Consider the following 20,716-nt stretch of genomic DNA (forward strand, 5'->3'; position numbering starts at 1 on the left):
AAATGTCTGGATCTGCACGAAGGATTCCCCAATGTCTTCGGAGTATGCCATAGATTCTTTCTGACTGACAGTCGAAAGTACCAATAACTCTAATAATTTCCTCATCCTTCTCTTTCTCCCGAGGTTGTAAAAGAGAATCCCTATCTCTGTTTAGGGCATGCTTAAAGGCTCCTCTTAACACATCATCCGGATAGCCTCTTTGTCTAAAGCGCTCTTGTAGGTCCCTAGATTGCTCAAAAAAGTCATCTCTCTTAGAACAATTTCTCCTCATACGGAGATATTGTCCTTTAGGTATTCCACGTTTTAAAGGGACCGGATGGAAGCTATCCCATCTTAAAAGGTTATTTGTTGAGGTTGGTTTCCTATAAGTTCGAGAGGAAAGATGACCCTGATTATCCACTGAGAACACAATATCCAAAAAGGCCAATGATGATGACTCTATTTCACTTGTAAATGACAGACCAAAATCATTAGTGTTAATCTGCTTGATGAATCTATGGAAGTCTATTTTACTACCTGACCAAATCAGTCAACATAGCCATGCGAGGGCTTTTGTTTTTTGTGGGACAAACTGTTCGTTTGAATTACCCCATTCATTCTGTCACAGTGTACTGGAAAAAGGGAAAAAAAATTAAATGTGTTCAAATTGAAGAAAAAGAAATAAAAAGCAGGGAATGACGCACCCCTGGCAAACGTTACATTTCGCTATCAATCTGACATCAGGATTTAACTGATTAACAGCAGAGAGCGGATCTACAATCCACCCGTGGCTGTTAGAGGCACATGTCGGCTGATCAGATCAGCTGTCACATGCAGGGAAAGATGCGGGTTCGTAAGTGACACGACATGACATACCAGTAAAGTCATAGGTCGTGAAAGGGATACAGAGAAGATGCACAGTGCAGTTCTATATCCTCACAGTACCTGTAATTCAGTGTGATGCAGGAGCTGCTCTTTCTGCTCCCATGTTGTACGTATCAGCCAGCACCCAGATAATAGCTTCTTCTGTCTGACAATGGCTATTCTCATGGGCGGTCTATTACTAACAGCAGGTAGCATGTTATAAATGTAGCACCCCCGAGACCTCAGGGCACTACAGGGAACTGCATCCTCTTCGGGATGCAGGACCTACTCCCTGGGACCTGGAGTTCTAGTGCCTTTTCCACCAAAACACAGTCTAAATCCTAGTTCTCCGCTACACACTGGGCATAGAGGGTTAACCACGTAAGGGGATGATCACCATAGGAACGAGGCCCTGGGTATAGCCAGCCTGGTGGGAGGAGTCAGTCAGTCAGTAGTGAGGAGAGAGTCGAGTAGCACACAGGAGATGTGTGCGGAAGTGCCTGAGCTGGTTCCATGTAACCTTGACCCCGGGGGCACAAGAGAAAGGTCGCCAGGATGGGTACCAAGATAACGCTGGAACCGGAGCATGCACGGGGCACAGGGCCCTAGGTCAAGCGCAAGTTTTACACTGTTTGGCAAATACCTGCCCAGTGAGAACACCTTCATGGACTTCACCGAACCAAAAAATCCGGGGCCTTCAGCAGTAAACTAGGATCAGGGTTCGGACACTTACCTCCCCGCAGGGTCCGCACTGCCCGCCGTACGGAGAAGGAGACTGTACCTCACAAGGACAGTCGAAGTCCCCAAATGCTCAACGCTACGGGGACTCACTCAATCTACAGAGTGCCGGGGACAGAGCAACCTGGGTCACTGCATTGGCACTGGTCCTCCGGGGACCTGAACCAGCAACCCCTGGGTCCACATTGAGTAGAGACTGTTAAATCAATCTGGTGTGGTTTCCATTATTGGCCCACTACATCTCCCAGGCGCAGCCCTACCTATGGAGGGCCTACCATCACAGCTGCCACCACCATCAGTTCTGGGAGTACCCACATTCAGCAGCGGCAGTTCTCTATCCCTAACCGCAACCCGCAGGTGGCGTCACATGACAAAAATTCTTATCTCGCCTGTAAATACCCCCCATTAACAAAAGGGGCCCAAAGCACGGGACTGGGCAACGGCCACCAGAGTGACATTCCCATTTGTTACCGCCCGGGACCGAATACCCCCTTCTCTGGGCGCTACACATCTGTGATGTAATGTCCCAGAGGGGAGGAGAAACAGTAAAGAGCAGCTCCTGCATCACACTGAATTACAGATATTGTAAGGAGAATACCTGTGTAGCTCATCTTTATAGTTTATGAGGGCAGGCACAATAGAAGATTTTTTTATTTTTTTTTATCTCCCTGGAGTACCCCTTTAAGTGTAATCATCACTTTTTGCTGGGATGCCTATATGGATCACAAAAAATGAGTCCGACGCTCTGCTCCTGCTCTCCTATCTGTTGAGCTGAATAAAAGTATACCAAGGGTCAGGCGTTCAGGGTAGCATTGTTATTGTACAATAATAGGAGCAATGCTTGGAGGAAAGTGAGGGACAATAAGTCATCCAGTAAGATCCAGCTGGCAAAATGCTGATGAAGTGTAAAGAGTAGATGGCAAGTTGCAGAGACTGAGAATTAGGACAACCCCTGGACATATTAGGCTGCTTTCACACTTGCGTTCAGCGCAATCCACCGCTATGGAGAATAGCACAGTCAGTTAACGCACTGCACTATTCTCTATAGACTTGTATTGACGACACACTAATGCAAGTGTCTGTGTTGCATCCGCTAGCTGACGCCGAGTCGTTATTTTGACGCAGCGTCAGACGGCGGTAACGCTACATGTAGTGTTTTTTGGGTCGTTAGAATCCGCCAAGGTGTCTAATAATTGTCTATGGTGGCGGATTCCGCCACAAAGCACTAAGCGGCGGAATCCGCTGACTGATTCCGTCATGTTCTACTGAGCATGCTCAGCATGTCCACCAGAACAATCTAAATAGTTTAAAATCACTCCTGGTCTCTTTGTCGGTCTCTCCCTCTCACCCCCCCCCCCCCACTCATACTCACCGATCACTGGAGTGGCGCTGCACAGCTGTCACACTGCTCTGGCGGCTTCTCCTGCTTTTAAAAATTCCGGCCGCTCATAATTCCATCTCGTATTCCCTGCTTCCCCCGCCCACCGGCGCCTATGATAGTTGTCTCGCTGCAACCAGTCACTCAGCGTGGGGGTGGGTCTGACTGCAACCAGTCTATGTAGTGCAGTACAATAAATAGATTTTTTAAAAAAAAAAGAAAAAAAAAAAAAGGGTGCGGTCCCCCCAATTTTGATACCAGCCAAGATAAAGCCACACGGCTGAAAGCTGGTATTCTCAGGATGGGGAACCCATGTTATGGGGAGCCCACCAGCTTAAAAATATTAAAAATATGAGCAAGCAGTCGCCCGGAATTGCCGCATCCATTTGATGCGACAGTCCCGGGACTCTACCCGGATCATCCTGAATTGCCCTGGTGCGGTGGCAATCGGGGTAATAAGGAGTTAATGGTAGAAGCCCATAGCTGCCACTAAGTGCTAGGTTAATCATGGCAGGTGTCTCAGAGATACCTTCCGTGATTAACCTGTAAGATAAAGAAAATAAACACATACACTCGAAAAATCCTTTATTTGGTATAAAGACAAAAGAAAAAAAACCTACCCTCTCTTTCACCACTCTATTAATCCCCAAATACACCTCCAGGTCCGGCGTAATCCACACGATGTCCCACGACGCATCCAGCTTTGCTACATGAAGCTGACAGGAGCAGCCGTAGAACACCGCTGCTTTCTGTCAGCTCAACGCAACTGAAGTGAGCCGAACGATCAGCTGTGCTCTCAATCAGGTTACCCGCGGCCACCGCTCTCAAGTGCAGGACTTCAGCTGTGGCCACGGGTCACCTAAGTGACTTCACCGCGGTCACTCAGGGGATTTGCGGTCACCCCTCTCTCTCTCCTCCCGACCGCAAATCTCCTTTCCCGGCGAAACATTAACAAAAAAAAAAGCAAAAAAACCCTGCAAAACGTTCTTTCACAGGAATCCGTTACCTTTTTTAGCACACTATTTGCAACGCATCCGCCACATGCGTCACAGAACACACTGACGGATGCCTCAACGCAAGTGTGAAAGTAGCCTTAGACTGCTACGTGCTGCACCAATTTACCTTAGAGCCAGTATATTTGCCACATAGCATTCCTGATGTAAGAAAGCACCAGGATATCATCAGGGCTCCAAAGCAATGCATAGATTAAGACTCAAACACAGGGATTAACAATAAGAACAGAGAATCTTACTTGTGTTACATTATAAAAACTCTACAAATCCCAACTCACTAAAATGGAGAGCATGTATGAATAACTTATATAGACAAAATATTTATGAACACCAGGCAACAGGGAATTCTTTACACATCCTGACTTCACAGCTCACAAATAAAGGCAAAACCACCCAAAGTGATTTATTACATAAAGACATTAATTTATGTACACAAATAGGCAGCTGCTTTAGAAAGTGCATCGAGTTGCAAACTGTAAAACGTATTGCAAAATGTTAGGCACATAGCTTAGATGGAAATGCTGAATAGGAGTATCCTGCAGTGTGCTCTATAGGCTGATATAGCCTTTCACTTCCAAACTCTAATCTTTGCTCATAGTCATAGGACAATACGACAGGGTAACTGGCAGATGCAGGTCAAAGCAAAAAAAAAAAAAAAAAAATAGTAAGCAGAATCTGTATGCAGGTATAGTTACACAATAAGGCTATGTGCGCACTAGGCGTTTTTACCCGTGGATTTACCCGCGGTTTTGCTGCGGAAATTTCTTGAGAAATGTTTGAAATCTTTCTGCAGACATTTCCCAGCAAAACCTATGGGGAAAAAAATAGCTGTGCGCACACTGCGTTTTTTTCTCAAGAAAATGCTTTGTGAAGATTTTCTTGAGAAAATTTCTTGAGAAAATGTGCATGTCACTTCTTTTCCGCAGGTACCTGCGGAATACCCCCGGTATTTCACTCAATTCACTGTAATGTAATCGCGAAATTCCGGGGGTATACCGCAACTAGCAAATGATGTGCGGTATACTGCCGATATAGCCGCGATTTACCTGCGGTAATGCTCATCGCTGCCTGCGGTTTTGCAGGGAGTGATGTCATTATGACAGAAGAGGAAGTGGAGCAGAGTAAACACACGTCACACTCCCTGGACGCCGCACAGAGGCACTTCCGTGTGACGTCCGGCGGGTGCCCGTGCAGTCTGTGTCCCGCTCCAGCCCCGCGGCTGCCTGCCCTCCTGTGTGTCAGTGTCTGCCCACGGTATCAGCAGCTTGTCACCCTGCAGCGCAGGCAGACACGGACACAGCAGTGCGTGCAGCCGCGGGGATGACGAGCCCTGCTGTCAAGAGGTGAGATGAGATCATTACCTGCTGTGATGATCTCCTGCCTCCTGACGTCATCGCTGTCACTGCCGTCTATGCCCGCGGCCCGACACTGTCACTGGCGGGGACGTCACGGGCTCTCGCGATACTGCTGAGAACGCGGCGGGCATAGAAGGCAGTGACAGCGCTGATGGCAGGACTGCAGGAGATCATCACAGCAGGTAATGATCTCATCTAACCTCCTGATGGCAGCACTCGTCATCCCCTGCAGTGACCTGGGCTGACCTATGTTAGCTCAGGCCACTGCATTACTCTCCCAGCCAATGGGGAACCTTCTGTTCTTCATTGACTGGGACAGTAACTATGGTATGGATCGTCGTGGGACCCCCCCCTCCTTATTGGATTACGCCGGACCCGGATTTGATTGTTCTTGTCAAATTGGTGAAAGAGGGAATGTGGGGAGTGTTTTTTCAAATAAAACTTTTTTTGTCTATTTTTTATTTCTTACTGACTGGGTTGCTGATGTCGGGTATCTGATAGACGCGTGACATCACTAACCCCAGGGCTTGATGCCAGGTGACATTACACATCTGGCATCAACCCCATATATTACCCCATTTGCCACTGCACCAGGGCAACGGGATGAGTTGGGGCGAAGCGCCAGGATTGGCACGTCTAATGGATACGCCACTTCTGGGGCGGCTGCAGCCTGCTATTTTTAGGCTGGGGAGTGTCCAATAACAGTGGACCTCCCTAGTCTGAGAATATCAGACCCCAGCTGTCCGCTTTACCTTGGCTGGTGATCCAACTTGGGGGAGGACCCACATTTTTTGTTTTAAATTATTTATTTAATGTAAAATAACAGCTTGGGGTGCCCTCTGTTTTGAAATACCAGCCAAGGTGAAGCTGCCAGCTGTGGTTTGCAGGCTGCAGCTGTATGCTTTACCCTAGCTGGCTACAAAAGATGGGGGGGACCTCACGTCATTTTTTTTTTTAATTTATTTATTTTTTGGCTAAATACAAGGCTAGGCACCCTTTAGTGCCACATGAAAGTCACTAAAGGGTGCCAGCTTAGAATATGCAGGGGGGTGGGACATTATATAGGTCTTTCTCATCTATCTATCTATCCATCTATCCATTATCTGTCTATCGATTATCTTTTATATATATTATTTATTGCAGTTCAGCATAAAAAAAAACTGCAGGGACCAACCAAAACCGCAGGGACCAATTTTCTTGAGAAAAATCATTTTCTAGTGCGCACATAGCCTTAGGTGTATTTATGAAACATGTTCTAAAGAAAAAAGGAAAACAAAAATTAAAAAAAACCTTGCAAATTTTGGATGAAATAGTCATTTTCTTTTAAAGACACACTGAAGCCCCATATTTCATGTGGACTCTGGAAAACTTGTCATTGTACAAGTTACTTTTAAGGGCAATTTATACATTTGCTATATTGACAGCCTCATGTAGGCATATGTGACAATGTCAATTTTGTATCTGAAGATCCATGCCCAGTCCATGCTTCACAGTTCATACTTGGGTCGTGATACACGGATATGTAAATGCGGCATAATACGCAGATGTTGTAGTTTAACTGATTCAATACACATGGCATGATGTTACAAGGGAGTCCATAACTGGGTTTGGGAGTACTTAACATCTGCAGAAGTTGCCACCTGAGCGATCTGTGCTTATGTGAGTGGAAGCATCTTAGGCTACCTATTCTGCTATGGGTTTGAGGAGCTACGCTCGTGCCACAGCCTGTTATTTCCCTTCACACAAATTATGGTGATACACAACTCTTCTAAAGTCACCTCTGTGGAGACTAGAAGCTGTTATCCAATAACTTTTCTTGGCCTTGCTCATGCTTAATCTCAATGCTCCAAACAAGAAGGTTTTCCCCTTTCAACGTTAAACAAATTCATGGTAAGGTTAAAAATAATAAAATCATGTGTTATTTATCCTTTCCAGGACCAGTAGTGTCTCCTCTGGTGATTATGTACAGGCGGCAGCAGTGTTGTCACAATTCACATCCTCACATTTGAGGTTTCTGCTCATTTTGCATCAGACACACAAATCACCCAAGTTACAATATAAAATGAAAGTCTTAACAATAATGTGTAGATGCAAAACACTTGTCAGTAACTATTCCACACAGCTTGGTTCATAAAATGTCTCAAGGAACCCGTCCAGTTGCTCCAGAAGTGTCTACAAAAAGATAGGTCTTAAAACCAATTCCCAGATAAATGTCCCTTTTGTTGTGTCCATAACCCAGGAGTCTCCCTTGGCCACCAGCTTATTTTATGGGGGCTGGATTAAGATGTTCTTTAACTATATCACAACTCACAGATCCTTCCATCTGCTCAAACCTGTGTCCTCAACCTTCTTCTAATCTCTTTTCTTATTTTCTCTATGTTCTTCCCACAACAGTGCCATGGCTCATCATTAGGCACCATAATGCTGCTCCTATTTCAGCTTTGGGCTCTAAAAGGGCTGAACTCCTTCTCCTTCTGGCTAAAAGCCAGAAAACCCCAGTTCCTAGCAACCAGTAAAAAGGTCTTCACCGGCAAGCCATTTGACAGAGAAGAGAACAAGTGGTGGGTAAAAGCTCTTGCAAGTGTCAATATAAAACCTTAAGTTCCATTTTGCTGCCAAAATGCCAATAAATCGAGGTTATCCTATAGGGATAAAACATTCTGTACAATATGTGCAACACTATGGAGCCATGGGTCATCTGTAAATACAGAACAAAAATGCTATAAATTTCAATTTCAGCCTCACAAAACAGGTTAAACAAAAGTGGTCCCACATTGTAGGGTATATCTTGAGAACACATCTGAAAAATTGTTGGATATGTTATGTGTTACCACCCAATGAGGCCAGGCTTCACTTTATGCCAGGAGTCAAATTTTTCTGTTTCTTTCTCCTTAAAAGAATGCATTCATGTATTTTCCTTATAGGATTGCTCTCCAGCACTGGAAATATTAATGTGTATTACCTCATGTGGCTTTCCATTTCGGTGTAGACGGCATTAATCGATCACCCATGTCATTGGGCATAATGCACTTAATCACCTTTTTATCTGTAGACTACAGATAAAATGCCACATGAACGCTCTATGATGCACTATGGTTTGCGATTGTTTCCTAGAATAAAAGCTTGAAGTGGATTTTCCCATCATGTTAAAATAATAAAATATCATGTGTTATTTACTCTCTCCAGGGCCAGTCGTGTTTCTCACCCACTGTTCTGCCAATTGTGTTCAGGTTGCAGTGGTGACATCACATTTACAGTGCTGCACCCAATGGTTCACCAGCATATGCAGTCTACAACAAATAACTGCGGTAATAAAGTAGTAGTCATTATGCAATAAACAGATACACATACTATGATAACTGATGGCACATTATTATTCTGAATACCTCCTTATAACCTATCAGAAGTGATGGCATTATCTTGCTTTACACTGGAGTTCATCATGACCAGATTGGTTGTGAAGTATGGACACAAGCATACCAGGAATTCATTATTTGGAGATTTTCTAACAGCAATGATAGCCTAAGGTCAACTTAACCGACAGGAAGGAAAACGTTTGCCGCAATTGTGCACAATTAGTTGTTTCAGAACGGCACAGCCTGAATAGAGGTAGAAGATTGTGGCACAGATTTTCCTTTTAGTATTACTTGACTAAAGGCCCTGTCACACACAGAGATAAATCTGCAGCAGATCTGTGGTTGCAGTGAAATTGTGGACAATCAGTGCCAGGTTTGTGGCTGTGTACAAATGGAATAATATGTCCATGATTTCACTGCAACCACAGATCTTCCAAAGATTTATCTGTGTGTGATGGGGCCTTTAGTTTCCATAATGTTTTATACACGTACAGGCAGGCTCGGACTGCCCCACAAGGGGCCACTTATCCCCAAACATGACAGTAGTTGGCCAAATACACTTAATTGAATATGTGCAGACAAATGAAACATTTCATTACTCGTTTAACTACCCACATTATTATTATATACAAGTGTAGGTAAATTTGTGAACAAGGATAATGTAATATTTGCATGTAGCTTAACATTGGGCCCCCAGAGTCAAATGTTTCTGGTGGGTCATCACAGATACAAAAAGGTGTACGATAAACTGTCTGGTAAAAAGCAGCACACCCACCATAGGTAGGCGAGAAGGGCAACACTGGAGATTTCTAAAACAAAGTAAAGTGAAAATGGTGTAAAAAGATTTGCAAATTAAAAGTCAACAAAAAAAAAACCAAAAAAACAAAAACAGCAAAAACAGACAAGTGTCAGCACTCTACCATAAAAGGTTCTATTGGCCTTACCTGTCAGAGTAATCTTTGTTATAGTCACAGACCACTATGCACTAGACATCATATAACCACCTGTTTGTAGTTTCTAAAAGAGCACTTGAAGGCAACCTGTCAATCTATTTCCCAATCCCAACCATTAGAGTCAGACAGCCATATAACTCAGCCATAAATCGGAATGCAATGCTTAGACTGGCCGGTGGCTGTCCCAACCAAAGCGCGAACGCTCAATGTATTTTTATGCAGCTGTCACGCTTGGGTCAGGAGAGCCGTTGGCCAGTCGAAGAATTGGATAGTGATTTACTGTGCTCTTAATATGATTGTGTAGCCTTCTAAAAAAAAAAAAAAAAAAAAAAAAAGATAAGCCAGGTGATCCTTTCCTGACCCGAAATCACTGCTCCAGCAGCGAGAAATTGCATTTTTGAAGTTGTATCTGGAAATGCATTGGGGCATGACAATGCACTTCACTCGCTCTATCTAGTCATAAAGGGAATGGCTTGCTTATCTTTAAAATGGCTACACAGTAATATAAATGATTAGGGGGATGAGGTTGAGGGTTTTACGATTGAAAGATTCCTTTTACAGGATTTGAGGAACATGACAAAAAAAATTCTATTCTGACAAAACCATTGCTGAACAAGTATCACTCAAACTGCCAAACACCATACCTATGGTGAAGCATGGTGGTAGCATCATGCTGCTTAAAAGGAGGTTTGTCACACAAAATGACTGTTCAAACCCAGCACAGTTGGCTTTATGCACTCTTAACATGACAAAACAATTTAGTGAATCTTCCCATCTACTTGATTTTAATATCTCTCCACACAGCTGCTATTTCTGGAATAGTGGGCAGAGAATGTGAAACAATGATGGGCGAGCATGCTCAGCACTTACTCGAGCATTGGGGAGCTCGAGACTCTCGATACTCAACCGACTATCTTGCTACTCGGGCGCCATGCTTGAGTCCCCACCCCGCATGTTTTTCGGCTTTTATTACCTGCCAATCACAGTAATGCAGTAGCCATGTTGGTTACTGGCATTACTGTGATTGGCTGGCTGCATAACATCATTTGGTCTATATAATACCCGGTAACACCATGATCAGTGCACCGAAAATAGGGTAAGGATAGTTTCTGCTGGAGAATAGACAGTGTTTTATAGCGATACAGTACCTGCTGGTGCAACATTAAACCAAGAGCCCTTTTCAGGCTAATTCAAATAGAGTCTATTCTATACTAATACTGCTCTTAGTCTGCAGTTAAGGTAAGGTTAGCTTCTGAAATAGGTATAGTGTATTAGAGTCATGTAGACAGGGATTCTAGTCTTACAGACCTTGCTGCTGCTATTTACAACTAACTGTCCTTTCAAGGATAATTCAAATCAATTCTATGCTATAATAATAGCGCTCTTATGTTCATTTAGTGTAAGGAAAGGTGCTGGAGAAGGGATAGTGTAGAAGCGTGTATGTAAGGCATTCTAGCCTACATCCATACCTCCCAACCACCCCGAATTCTGTGGGACTGTCCCAATTTAAAGGGGTGTCTCCCGCAATCCCGCAGCTCACAGCTGATATCCTGGCTCCTCACCTAAGTGCAACGAATAAATTAAGTTTATCATCTGCTGTATCGGGACGGCCGGGACTCAAACTTGTGAACTCAGCCATAGGCAGCAGCTCTACCACTGAGCTACTGCCTATAATGAAAAACATAGGAACATTTGGTAATCTTGACCTCGGTATTGCAGTAGAGAAACCAGAAGCAGATTATTCAGCTACAAAGATGATAGATAGATACATGATAGATATATAGATAAATAGAGGGCTATATATAATAGATGCATGATAGATACATGATAAATACTGCATCTCCTTGTAGGTGACGGTTAGAGTCAGATTCATTTGTACCCATAAAACTACTATCAAGAAATAAGAAAAAAGTACAAATATATCTATAAAAATGTTGTTTTCTTTATTTTCACCACCTTGGATACAAATCAGCAACTTTCAAACATGTGTCCAGCAGCCTCCTAGCTTTTCTAGCTGTTGAGCCACTAGGATTGATTAAGTCAGAGGGAGGATTTTATGTAGATAAACCTACACTGCAGCATCTGATTACACAGCAGATTACACAGGACATTGAGCTCCATTGTACAGAGCAGTATTTTCATTTGCTTTTCAAGGCCTGGGGTAAAGGCCCCGCCACACTAAGCAACATCGCTAGCAACGTCACTACTAACGAACAACGTTTGTGACGTTGCTGGCGATGTTGCTGTGTGTGACATCCAGCAACAACCTGGCCCCTGCTGTGAGGTCGTTGGTTGTTGCTGAATGTCCTGGGCCATTTTTTAGTTGTTGCTGTCCCGCTGTGAAGCACAGATCGCTGTGTGTGACAGCGAGACAGCAACAACTAAATGTGCAGGCAGCAGGAGCCGGCTTCTGCGGAGGCTGGTAACCACAGTAAACATCGGGTAACCAAGAAGCCCTGTCCTTGGTTACCCGATATTTACCTTTGTTACCAGCCTCCGCCGCTCTCACTGTCAGTGCCGGCTCCTGCTCTGTGCACATGTAGCTGCAGGACACATCAGGTTAATTAACCAGATGTGTGCTGTAGCTAGGAGAGCAGGGAGCCAGTGCTAAGCAGTGTGCGCTGCTCCCTGCTCTGTGCACATTTAGCTGCAGCACACATCGGGTAATTAACCCGATGTGTGCTGTACTAGGAGAGCAGGGAGCCAGCGCTCAGTGTGCGCTGCTCCCTGCTCTCTGCACGTGTAGCTGCGTGAGCTGGTAACCAAGGTAAATATCGGGTTGGTTACCCGATATTTACCTTAGTTACCAAGCGCAGCATCTTCCACGCGGCGCTGGGGGCTGGTCACTGGTTGCTGGTGAGCTCACCAGCAGCTCGTGTAGCGACGCTCCAGCGATCCCTGCCAGGTCAGGTTGCTGGTGGGATCGCTGGAGCGTCGCAGTGTGACATCTCACCAGCAACCTCCTAGCAACTTACCAGCGATCCCTATCGTTGTTGGGATCGCTAGTAAGTTGATTAGTGTGACTGGACCTTAAGGCTAGCTGCACGCTGCCCTTAGATAAGGAATCCAAGAATGTTGCTGATGGCGCTTGTGAATGTGCCACAACAGGTGCAGGGTGGGAGGATTCCACGCCTGCATCCTGGACATTGGATTGCAAAGAACGTAGCACAGGGAAGAGACAATGATCTCACCCAAAGACCCAGATAGTGGACCCAGACGTTCAGTCCACCAAGTCAGGTGCTTTGATGATGTGCCTAAACCATGCTGGTGGTGGTCAGGCCCTTGCTGATCTTGCACAGGTTGCAAATGATCAATCTTTTATTGTCTCATTTTCTTGAGAAAAAAAAAAAAAGCCAGACTGGGGAACACCCAACTCTTTGCCTTGGAACTTGTCGCATGTGTGTGCTCTGGGGAACAGTTGCCCACCACCCGCAGCCTCTGATGGCTTCTAAAAAATGTATTGAAGGCTGCCTATTGGTCCTCTAAGAATTGATTGAGTGACTACTGATGGCGCTCTAAGAATTATGCACGATTGCCGCATTAGGACTCGGAGGAGGAGGACTATGTTGATGAGGAAAATATTAAACCATGAACCTTTTTGGGGTGGGAAGGGGTACTGGGAGAATACACCAGTAAAAAAAAAAAGTAACATTTGATTTGGCTTTATGTTCCACTGCGGTCATCCGCTAGGGTTGAAAAATCTGGGGCTAATCCAGGCCTTGTTCATTTTAAGAACAGTCAGCATTTTAAATTTACAAGTAGTAGACATCCACCTCCCAAAAATGGATAAAAACTTGAATTTATTTGCAGATTCTTAAAAAAAATAGCAGCTTGAAAGAGGACATCTCGCCTTGTGTCCAAAAAGCGCAAAAAGGGAGCAGTGACTGCGGCCTACAAGCCTCAGATTTGCCTCAACTCAGTGTAAAAATAAATAAATAAAATATTGATGCAATCATACAAATGGTAAAAAGGCCCAAATGCACCTTTTGTGTGAATAAATGGACAAAGGACTTGTGGTGTGGGTTTCCCGGGATGGGTTGGAAAAAAAGTTTCCCCTTCTCCAAAAAAAAAAAAAAAAAAATAAAAAAAAAAAAATATTGCTTCAATCTATTTGAAGCCTTGGGGCTGACTGATGCCCTTGTTCGACACAGGCGGAACTACTGCCCACCTTGGCTGGAGCAAAATGTAGTCAGATGCCTGAAGGTCCTTGTTATGCCACTTGTACCCAGAGTAGTTGCCTCAAATACGTTAATCATTGTTGACCACAGAAGTCTCACTGCTTCTAAATTTTAAAGGTTTCCAAGGCCCTACTCTAGGTGTGTTCCAAGGTATATTGAGTACCTCCTTCCAATTTTTGGTTGCCCTTGCACGTAGTGCATATGCTTTACCAGTGTAGGAGTCCCACTCCTTCCAAATAGAGAAAAAAAATGTTTTCTTCTATGTCCATCCTCTACGTGTATTCCAGTTCCTCCTGTCAATTTTTTTATAGGTCTTGCACTTAGTGCATAGGCTTCACCAGTCTAGAAGTCCCACTCCTTATAAATGGGATCATTTGAGAAATCTTATGCACACGATTCCCTTTTTTTCCTAACAAATGGAAAACTGCTTCAGTTTTGAAAGAAGGAACATGACAATTCCTTTAATGTTTTTTTGCAGCTTTATTTCACCATTGAAAGCAATGAGAGCGCAAAATTGCAGCAAAAAAGGCTGTTATTCTCCTCTTTTTTTCATTTTGCCTTATATAAAAGTCATTATACAGGAAAAAATGTTCCCTAATTTTTTTTTCTGTTAAATCCATGTTATCTTCAGTTTTGTATGATTTATTATCAGTCCATAAAAATGTCATAATACCATAACATTTTTCCCCAACATCAACCTAAGGTACGCTCACACGAGCATATGACTCGGAAGAGTGCTATGCGAGAAAATCTCGCATTGCACTCGGACCAATGTTATTCCATGAGGGAGAGCAGATAGTCAGCTTTTTTCTTAGCCAGATTCTGAATAAGAGAAAAGTCGCAGCATGTTGCAATTGCTGCGAGAGCAGTGTAACTTGCACTCATACCAGTCTATGGGTGGGAGTGAACATCGATCTGCACTCGGATGACATCCAAGTGCAAATAGATAATCGCATCAGCTGACAACGGTGGAGATGGGAGATTAATCCCACCCCTTTCCTCTGCAGCACCCGCCTCCTCCTCTGCAGAGGTGATCCGGTCACAAGATTGGGTCACAGTTGCATGATACTCGGCTCATGGTGGCAGCAGAGCGGGAGCCAAGGGTCATTTACACATCGCATCGGATGCCATACCATTGTATGAATCCAGCCTAAGGGTCAGAGATGTATCCAGGAGTCTTCCCCATGCTATTCCCATTACATTTCAGTGGTGCTTCTATACATATCAGCGATTTTAATACCCCCAGACCTCCTGGGGTGGGGGGGGGTTGGTCTGCCAGAAAAATGCTTATGTTTTCCATTGACTTCCATTATACTTGGTACTTGAGAGGAGCACTTGAGCTTTCCAATTTGCTGGATTCATGTACCTGAGCATTGTGGTGCTCGTCCTTCACTACGAGAAAAATAGCTAGAAAGGTGCACTGAACTGTGTGGCCAAGCCAATGACGCACTGAGCACCTGTGCTTGATTTAAGCAGTTATTTTATGCTGCCGAACTCCCTTTAAAAAGATAACTACAGAGATTTGTCAGACTGCACACTCACTATCTACTTACCCTAGAGTTTTGTAAGCATCTTTCTAGACAAAAATAAAAAAAAAAAAAAAAGCGGTTGAGTTTATTTTCTTTCCAATTTTTCTGTTGGCAGAGTTAATTTGTATCCAATTGATTTCTATCCCATTTTTTTCTGTGCTTTATGTCCTTAGGCAAGATGAAAATATGAATATTCTAATCATTCTGCAAGCTCATGCTGTTTCATTGTAGTAGCGCAAGGTCAGACAAGCACATAAATCATGTTTCCATTTTCCCATGAATATAACACTTTCTCAAGGGCATGTCCATGACATCTTACAGTGAGTAAGTTTTTTTTTTTTATGAAATTCCTTTTTCTTTTTCCATTCACCATCTCTATAGTAAAACAATGAATCTGTAAGAATTGCTTGTGGGGGAAAAGCTGGTATGACGGAGAAGCAAGCAGTCTCAGAGTTAGGTACTCGGAGCCTAAGGAGTGACCTTCCATCTACAGAATGTGTGTGTGTGTGTGTGTGTGTGTGTGTGTGTGTGTGTGTGTGTGTGTGTGTGTGTGTGTGTGTGTGTGTGTGTAGCTTTCATAATGTCTGAAATTAGCCTGTTATTACTGTGCGTACGTGAAAGGTTATCAATTCTAATAGGTTACATTTAACTATATATAGAAGAAACATCCCTTAGGTCAGCTTCAGACGGGTGGATTTTACAGTCCATTTACAGACCTCAATGCCCAGATTTACCACTGTTTTCCGACTCTCAGCTTATAGCCTCTGTCATAAATAAGGTTGGAAGTTTGGGTCAGTAGACCCGCATCACTATGGGCATTGGACTCCATACTTGGACTGTGAAATAATTCCATCTGATGCTAGCCTTACAGCATGTGATGCACTAATAACCGGCTCCAAATACATTAGGAGCAGATTATTATCTACCTGGCCCCAATGGATGACCTGGTGATGGGCCAGCACAACGTTGTGCTAAAGGCCACGTCACACTAAGAAACATTGCTAGCAACATCGCTGCTAAGGAACAACTTTTGTGACGTAACAGCGATGTTGCTAGCGATGTTGTTGTGTGCGACATCCAGCAACAACCTAGCCCCTGCTGTGAGGTCGTTGGTTGTTGCTGAATGTCCTGAGCCATTTTTTAGTTGTTGCTCTCCCGCTGTGAAGCGCACATCGCTGTGTGTGACAGCGACAGAGCAACAACTAAATGTGCAGGCAGCAGGAGCCGGCTTCTGCGGACGCTGGTAACCACGGTAAACATCGGGTAACCAAGAAGCCCTTACCCTTACCTTGGTTACCCGATGTTTACCTTCGTTACCAGCATCCGCCGCTCTCAGCTGTCAGTGCTGGCTCCCTGCTCTCTGCACGTGTAGCCACAGTACGCATCGGGTAATTAACCCGATGTGTACTGTGGCTATGTGTGCAGTGAACAGGGAGCCGGCACTGGCAGTGTGAGAGCGGCGGACGCTGGTAACGAAGGTAAACATCGGGTAACCAAGGTAAGGGCTTCTTGGTTACCCGATGTTTACCGTGGTTACAAGCGTCCGCAGAAGCCGGCTCCTGCTCCCTGCACACGTAGCAGAGTACACATCGGGTAATTAACCCGATGTGTACTGTGGCTAGGAGTGCAGGGAGCCAGCGCTAAGCGATGTGCGCTGGTAACCAAGGTAAATATCGGGTTGGTTACCCGATATTTACCTTAGTTACCAAGCACAGCATACTTCCACGCGTCGCTGCTGGCTGGGGGCTGGTTGCTGGTGAGATCTGCCTGTGTGACAGCTCACCAGCAACCCGTGTAGCGACGCTCTAGCGATCCCTGTCAGGTCAGGTTGCTATTGGGATCGCTGGAGCGTCGCTTAGTGTGACATCTCACCAGCAACCTCCTAGCAACTTACCAGCGATCCCCATCAGGTTGTATCGTTGTTGGGAACGCTGGTAAGTTTAGCGTGACTGGGCCTTAATGGAATTGTAAATAATGTGTTTAAACAAACTACAAACCTGTGATCCAGTTAGATTTAATTAGGAAAGGTAAGGCCAAATAAGTTGTTTTCTACCTCATCAACTGCGCTGTGTGTGTGGGAAAAACAGCAGTTAGCAAAACAAGCATAGATTACACCGTACGTGATTCTTGCGGACCTTAAAAATTGACCTTATTAAATTTATGTAGAACTTGTGTAATGACCGTGCTTAACTGGTCAGGCAGCAGCTCAGCCATAGTTCAACCTGTCCTCTGTGGACCAATGACAACATGACTAAGGAAATAAATAAAAACACACCAAATGGCCACCACATCCACTGTCGTGACCCATCACAACTACAGTAGTGCTGGAAAGTTTACATACCCCAGCAGATTTTGTGCTTATCTTTTTTTTTTTTCTTTCTTTATTAGTGGTTGGGTGAAGCCATTTATTTTGCTTTTGCTTTCCCATGACTCACAACCTAGAATAGTCAGTGGCTGGATGAAAGATGCAAGAGTCTGTCTGGATCCCAGAAACTCACTCCGCTTTTATGCACACACACTGATTACAAGCAAATAGGTCACAGATGAGGATGTTACCTTTATTAACCACTGCAAACCCATTTTTGTCAACTTCTGAGCATGTTATCAGGCCAAAATCACCAGGCTATGTGAACTTTTGATCAGGGTCATTTGGAGGTTTTTGGTTGTCTTTACGATTTAAAGAGAGAAAACCACAGTAGTTTGACAATAAATGGCCAAGGAAGCAAAAAAATCTGCCGTGGGATCTAAACTTTTGAACACAACTATATATGCAATTTTTGTATAATCTTACATGGTAAGAGCTCATGTAACCCACAGTCCGTCCAGGCATTGATGTCCGTATATAAACCGTGAAAGCCACCTGTCTGAACCCGATCTTAGTGTTTTTTTTTTTTCCATTTATAGCATTAGCATTAATTGCTTACCACAAGTGTTCTACATTACATAAAATTTGCCTTTATTTGGGTTATGGCGTTAAAAAAAACCCAAACAAAAAACCCCCATTATGTAAGCCATGCTTGTTTATGCAAAAACTGCATGTAGTCTACTGCTAAATGGCTGGCATTACTTCCACTGTCTGGAAGTTTCACCTGACTTTCTTTAGGCCTTTTTTACCAAGTGCAATTTTGATTTTTTGGTTCTAATTGTCATGGGTTATTGGCCCAGCTAGAAAAAAAGAGAAAATAGAAGAATTAAATGACAAAAATCAGAAAATCATAAGCACAAGTGCATCCAGTGCTTGCTAAAAAACCTGAGGTCTCGTTCGAATATATTTTTTCTTCATATATATTTTTGTTCATTGTGCGGTCTGTTAAAAATGAATAGAACTTGGATCAATGTAAGAGAATTGGCTAGATCAGACAAGTCATTTTTTTCTTCCACACACATAGGCCTCTGATTCATCAAAAGTGTAATTTTCTATCCAACTTACTCCTGCACACACCACGTCAGAAATGTTACTCTGGTCAGTGACTGGAGTAACATTTCTGGGGAAATAAGGTGACCACTTTACCAGGTGGGTGTTGTCATGCCCTGTACTGCTCCTGACTCCTCCTCAGATCCACCCATTTTGGTAGGGATATCAAGAGGTGGAATGAAAACCCTAAGAGTTGCATTATTCGTTGCTTTAATTAATTTGATTGATCGGAGCCAAAGTGTTTGTGTACAAATTAACACAACATACACTAATCTTTTCCAGATTTTTGCTGCTGACTCCCCTCCCTAAGAGAAAAAAAAAAAAAAAAAAAAAAGAAGAAGGACATAAGGATGACAGACACACGGATCATCATATGAGTGAAATCCTTTTTTTCTTACCCAGATGAAAACAAAAAGGACTATTTTCCATAGGAGTGTCTGAGCCCAGACCAAAAGGTTCCTGCACATGGCTGCATTGCAGCTCCGAGAAGGAGTTTTTTTTTTTTTCATATAAGCCTAAGTTATTAAGTGCTCATGTGACGCCCTGGCAAAACTAGGTTGTCACAGAGACTGTACAGATCTGCCAGGTGCAGGACTCTATCCTCCTTGGCATACCAACACAAACCCACACCCAAGTACACAACACCAGCCAGCAAAGCCTAGTCACCCCCCCCATGACAATAGGGACACACCAGTGGGTGGGGCCAAGCGGATGGTGACGCCCACCTCGGGGTCCTGACGTGTTCTGGGAGGGAACAAGACAGTTGAACAGAGAGTGAGAAAGAGAGGGTAGTCAGGGGTTGGAGCCTTTGGACTACCGGACTACTGACTAGGTGGCAGTCGGCAGACAGGGCCACAAGCGACGAAGATCCAGTTGCGGGAGACCCTAAGTGGACCGGAGCAGGGTTGTAGCCCACCGGTATCGACAGCGGGAGTCCGGTCCGGAGGCCGTGCACAGTCGGGGTGCCTAGACCCTAGAGAAAGGACAGCTTCAAGCACCTTTCTAATTGACCAGCCGGGGACAAGATTTCAGGTCTTGTCCCACAGGAGGCCCAGATAGAGCGAGACTGAAGCCCAACGAGGGGGATAGGGCTCCGCAATTGCCTGCTAAGATCCCAAGGGTCAGTTCTCGCGAGCCACAGCTCCCTATACACAAAAATCACCGGGAGTGGACTTCCCCGTTTCAAGCGGAGTAGTCAACCTAAGCACACAAACACTAAGTGCAGGAGGAAGGGACCCCCGTTTGCTGTACCAGGGTGTGGGACCCGAATACACCCGCCGGAGGTCACCGGTCACTGGCAATTTGGTTTACAAATTTGGACTCTGCGTGAATTCTTCCAGAACTGTGAATACACCATTATCACCCGGTCCAACCCTGAAGAATACGCTCCGCAGCATACTTTCCCACACACCTGGGCCCCGAGACAACACATCCCCTACCCGTGGAGGGGATACCATCCTGCTGCCCCGCTCCATCAGCTCCGGATGTCCCATACCAAGGCAGCGGCGGTGTCACCAACCATCACCGCAACCCACGGATGGCGTCACTGACAAACTCTCCCCTGTAAATAACCCCTTTTATTTAGTTGTGAGGACGGACGGCTGCAAGAGCCCTGGATCCGGCTACCACTCGAGCCACGATCCCGTATTCGAGCGTTCCGAGCAGCCCCCCTGCAGTGGTCTGCCCCCGTCGGCAACACTCACGCCTTAAAATGTTGTGACTTTTGGCTTTTTCACTCCAAACCCGGGTGAGACATGGCTAATACTGTCCGTCTAATAATCAAAATTCATGTAACCCTAGAGATGTACATTTCACCTCAAACGTACTCCATTTCCTGGTGGAGGCACATGGCATTTGAAAGATCTGGTGTGTACCTCCTAATAAAATTAGGCACATCTTATTCCTTCATGTCCATTATTAAGACTGGCATGTACAACTGGTGTTAATGAATGTGTCTA

At 44.6% G+C, this 20,716-nt stretch overlaps 1 protein-coding gene across 2 annotated transcripts in view; it reads right to left on the minus strand.

The window, feature by feature from the left end:
* Positions 1-20,716, minus strand: part of PPP2R2B (protein phosphatase 2 regulatory subunit Bbeta) — a 485,791-nt gene that overhangs the window by 269,252 nt on the left and 195,823 nt on the right. The window lies entirely within an intron of this gene.

The sequence above is a fragment of the Anomaloglossus baeobatrachus genome, chromosome 4, assembly GCF_048569485.1.
Source record: "Anomaloglossus baeobatrachus isolate aAnoBae1 chromosome 4, aAnoBae1.hap1, whole genome shotgun sequence".
NCBI classification, from domain to species: domain Eukaryota; kingdom Metazoa; phylum Chordata; class Amphibia; order Anura; family Aromobatidae; genus Anomaloglossus; species Anomaloglossus baeobatrachus.